Raw genomic sequence first — 5,905 nt, 5'->3', positions numbered from 1 at the left:
GCGCAAGTGAGAGAGTGAGAAGAGAGTGGAGTGAATACTCACTCTCAAAGCGATTTTAGGAGTGAGAGTGAAGTGAGAGGGAGGGTCAGACAGAGAGAGAAAGAGTGAAAGCGAAGGTTAGGGGTGGTTGTGTATGTAAATGCGGGTATCCGTGTCTAGGCGTGCGTGTATATAAATAAATTGATGTTTATATATTCAAGTACGTCTGACATGTTTTTATCGTATTTTTTTCGTCTTCGATATGCAGCAAATATATTTACAGCTAAATCTTGGTATTTATGACAGAGTATCTGCGTGTGCACCTCAATATATATATATAATGAAGGGGAAAGGATATATATATATATTATATATATATATATATATATATATATATATAGAGAGAGAGAGAGGGAGTTTGTATGCATGTGTATCTATGTATTATGTATGTGTGTAGGGCTGTGGTGATGAAACTATACAGTGTATACGGGTGGGAGCTGGGAATTTTGGCATGATTTATGTAAAACTCTGATTACTTGTACTACAAAACCGTGCGATTGTGTGTGTGTGTGACAGAAGAGGAAGAGTTTAGGTCATACGTGTGTGTGTGTGTGTATTTATGTATATCTTAATTAATAAGGCATTAAAACAGAAAGGCGCTCCCCAAACAATAATATATATGGATATATATGTGTGTGTATGTGGATTTATGTATATATTTACATAGGCATATGGTGTATGTATAGACATACATATAGTGTATGTGTATATATATATATGAATAGAGATGGTATGTAAATGTATACATGCAAACGTGTGTATGCATGTGTGTGAGTACATAAAGTATTTGCGTGTGGCTTAATCTCTAATATTTACATTTTTCTCTCTCTCCACCACATCTTTCCCCTCTCTCTCACTATCTATTTCTTTCTCTCTCTCCCTCTTTACAATTTCTGTCCTTCATACAAAACATCACACAAGTCCTCTCTTTCACTCTACTTTCCCTCTTACACACCCATTCAGCTTTCTAATCTACTTCACTTTACACACACCTCTTCGACTCTTCCACTCTCCGTTACTTTCTCAGGGACATAGACTGTATGTACGTACATAGAAATACACACACACACACACATATATACAATATGTGTGTGTGTGTATGAGAGGGAGAGAAGGAGAGAGAGGGGTTGGTGGAAAATGAGAGATCGACAAGGCATACTTTAGGCAAAACAGTCAATTTTTTATATAAAGGTCTCAAATTAAGGCACAAGGTCAGTGGGTAAGTCGATGACATCGGCCCCAATTCTTGACTGGTACTTATACCAGACGAGAGATAAAGATGACCGCGGTGGAATTTGAAATTAGAACGTAAAATGTCAGAAGAACTGCCGCTAAGCATTTTGTCCGACGCGCTCACGATTCTGCCTGCTCACTATCTTTCCATATAAACACAACTAGCCACCGCACTCAACGTTTTGACTTCAATATCAGATAATGTTTGCACGAAATAAAATATTTTGATATAGGCGCAAGGCGTTGCTGTGTGGTAAGAAGGTTGCTTCCCAACCACATGGGCCCAGGTTCAAGTCCACTACGTGACACCTTGAGTGTTTCTGCTATAGTCTCGGGCCGACGGATGCCTTGTGAGTGGATTTGGTAGACAAAAACTGAAAGAAGCCGTCGTATATATGTATAAACATATAGTTCATAGATGAGACCCAGATATTCTCTACATCGAAGACACTTAGTAGAGCTCAAAAGATTCAAACTTGGACTTCGATGTCTTTACAGGGGATTATTCCTCAAGGTAAAGAAAATCTATACGAGGGATCAGGTGGAGCGAGTATAGAAGCAATAATGAGGATACGCAAATTCGACACATCAATTATATTAAGTACATCAAATACAAAATATGTGTGTGTGTGTGTGTGTGTTGTGTGTGTGTGTGTGTGTGTGTGTGTGTATGTATGTATGTATGTATGTATGTATGTATGTATGTATGTATGTACGTACGTATGTATACATGCAAAACGAGAGAAAGGAAAATGTGGAAACTTTCAGACGATGAATGATGAGTTTATATATTTATATAAATAGGTCCAACTTACACAGAGTACAAACGATATCTTCAAACTTCTTTGCATTCTGGTGAGAGAGAATCGTATCATCCTGTATTAAATGCATTCATGCGGCCGCATTAAGGCCCCAGAAACAGCTGTTAGCTTTATAATACCTTTCTTCCACCCGTTTAAATTTTTCTGTCGTTTGTACTCGGTGTGAGTTGGACTTATTTATATAAATACATACATACATATAAATTCATCATTCATCATCTGAAAGTTTCCACATTTTCCTTTCTCTCGTTTTGCATGTACACACACACACACACATTTTGTATTTGATGTACTTAATAAATTTAATATATTTGATGTGTCTATTTTTGCTTATCCCCATGATTGCTTACACACACATACACATACACACACACACACACATACATATATATATATATATATATATATATATTATATATATATATATATATATATGCATATATACATATTCATATATAAATGCACACACACACACATAAATAGATAAATTCAGATGAATATGGGACTTAAGTTGAGGCACCAGAATTTAGTATGGCATTATCTTTACAATTTCAAAATAAGATGATTAGAATCAAAATAAGCAACAATGGTTGTACAAAATAATGGAAACACCTAGCATCATAAATTTGAAATATTTATAAAACCATCAAAAGCGTGTTTATTTTTATGTTTCTTTTTATTTATTATTAGTGTTGCTAAATATATTTTGCTAAAATTGATGTTTCTTTTCAGATATCATCAGAAAAAAGTAATTAAAATTCATTAAAACGACAGATCTATCGGACTTTCAAAGAGGTCAACTTGTTGGTGCTCGTAAGGCAGGCGGTAGCTTAACGAAAACAGCCAAAATGTTTGGTGTATCAAGAAGTACTGCTTCGAAAGTAAAGACAGCCTTTGAGAAAGAGAGAAAAACCTCCTCGTCGAAATAAAACACTGGAAGAAAACCAAAACTTTCAGATAGGGACCGTCGGACTCTTACCGAATTGTTAGAAAAGATCACAAAAGTACAGCTCCCAGAATTACTGCAGAGCCTAATGACCACCTCGAGAACCAAGTTTCCACAAAAACTGTTTGTCGGAAGCTGCACAAAGCCAAATTTCATGGGAGGACTGCTATCTTAAAACCACTACCTTTAAAATCAAACATTGGAAAACGTTTAAAGTGGAGTAAAAACCTACAGAATTGGTTCCTAGAGCAGTGGAAGAATGTTATTTTCTTGGAGGTGTCATCCTTTACCTTATTTCCAACCACTGGCCAAGTATACACGTGAAGATAGCCAAAAGAAGCATATAACTTAGACTGCCTTCTTCCAACTGTTAAACATGGACGAGGATGTGTGATGATCTAGTGGGCTATATCTTAGAAATTCGCTGGCCCAACGGCTTCTCTTCATGGCAGAATTAATAGTCATGAGTATTAAGCATTTTATCTGATCAAATTCAACCTATGGTTGTGAAACTGCTTCTGGAGGGAAACACAATCTTTCAGGATGATAATACACCAATTCACACAGCTAAAGTTGTTACTGAATGACACGAGGAACATTCTAGTGAAGTTAAACATCTTATCAGTCCCCAGATCTCAATATTATTGAACATTTATGGGGCATTTTAGGAAAAACAAGTAAGGAACCGATATCCTCCACCATCATCAATACATGAACTGGAGACTGTTTTAGCTGAAGAATGGACAAAAATTCCTTTGGAAACAATTCAAACCTTGTACAATTCAAACCTCGTAGAATTCAAGCTGTAATTACTGCCAAGGGCGGTCCTACCCCATATTAAAATAGATCTGTTTGAAATTTTAAGGGGTTTCCATTATTTTGCCCAACCCGTGTGTGTGTGTGTGTGTGTGTGTATACATATACATATATATATATATATTATATATATATATATATATATATAATATATATATATATATATATATATATATATATATATATTGAAATTAAGGATAAAATCTATATTCGATTTTATCCGGTAGTTAGCATGAATTCAACCGGTTAAGGTTAAATTAATTAATTCATCCATGTATATCAAGGGCAAGCGAGCACATATACAAGTCGCCAACAAGCTAGAAAAAGACGCCAATGTCGAAAAAAGATATCACCATGATACTTCATGGTGATATCTTAAGGTAGATTTTAGACATTGGCGTCTTTTTCTAGCATGTTGGCGACTTCTATACGTACTCGCGTCCAAAAGAGAAAGTCGCCTATAAATAATGATTTCAAGATTTAGCACAAGGCCAGCAAGTTCGGGAGATGGGTAAGTCATTTTATTGACCCCCAGTATATGACTGGTACTTATTTTATCGACCCCAAAACGATGAACGGCAAAGTCAACCTCAGTGGAATTTGAACTCAGAACGTAAAGACGGACGAAATGCCGCTGTGTATTATTCAGAGCTTGATAACGATTCTGCTAGAAATATAAAAACATTTGTTTCGAGATCGACAGCTTTCCTTCATTTGTCAACATTAATCTATTTCTCTTTATATATTTACCACAATTTATCACTCACTCACTGTCTCTCTGTCTCTCTCTTTATATGTATCATTTCTAAATGGGCTAAACACAGAGAGGACGAACAAGGACAGACAAAGGGATTAAGTCGATTATATCGATCCCCAGTGCGTAACTGGTACTTAATTTATCGACCCCGAAAGGATGAAAGGCAAAGTCGACCTCGGCGCAATTTGAACTCACAACGTAACGGCAGACGAAATACCGCTAAGCCTTTCGTCCGTCGTGCCAACCATTCTGCCGCCTTATCTCTCTTTATATCTATTATTTCTCATGCATTGTTTTTGTTTCGTTTGAAATTTCGTCTTCTAAGGTTTACTTTCATTTTACGATAAACAGCTTTTATGAATATATTCCTGTTTTCTGATTGGGTGAAAATGACCAAACTTTATATCTCTGTAACATATTTCTAAATTTTTTTCTAGACTAAATGAATCACAACCTCAGATTCAGCATGAAATAATACACCAATATACAAAATTTGAAAAGTTTCACTTCATTTTAAAATTTCAAAATCTGTAACGGCAACTGAAAAGATTATCTCTTTCATTTTTCGATTTTCACCCTCTCTATACATTTTACCCACACTCGCTTTTGCTTACGCTGTGTGTGCGTGTGTAAGGATTTTCATTGGGGTGGCGGTGATTTAAAAAAGGTATGTAAAAGACAATATATTTTAATAGCCTACTTTTCTCTTAGTTAATGGTTATTCTTACACACACAGACTCACGTGATGCGAGGTGGGGTTAGAAATTTAAATTACAAATTTCTTTGTAGCAGCTTAAATCTAAACATTGGACTACCACATCATCATATGTGTAAGGAATTTCATTAGGGTGACAGTGATTTAAAAAGAGTATGTAAAATTTTTAATAGCATGCTATTCTGTTAGTAAATGTTTTTTCTTACACACACACACACACGTACCCAGTTAACGCAGGGTGGGTGTTAAACATTTGAATTACAAAATTTTTTGTTGTTGCTTAAATCCCATCAATGGACCACAGCATCATCATTCCATAAAATGTATCTAATTTTAGGATTTATGGAGGGGAGGGTTAAGGAGAAACTATTTTAAGATTTCACTGTTGTTTTTAAATTATGCTTCATTTTCTGTTTGGAAATAAAGGAAGTGAGAATTATAATAATTATCGTTGATTTCACACCCAAATTCTTTTTAACCTTCATGGTTTCTCCCATTGTTTTTAAGTTTGCAGTGCAAACGAAAAAGGAATTGGTCAAAATCAGTAAGGTGAGGGGGTTGAAGAATTCATAAATTTT

Source organism: Octopus sinensis, linkage group LG24, assembly GCF_006345805.1.
Source record: "Octopus sinensis linkage group LG24, ASM634580v1, whole genome shotgun sequence".
In the NCBI taxonomy this organism is placed as follows: Eukaryota; Metazoa; Mollusca; class Cephalopoda; order Octopoda; family Octopodidae; genus Octopus; species Octopus sinensis.
Note: the sequence above shows the minus strand (reverse complement) of the source record.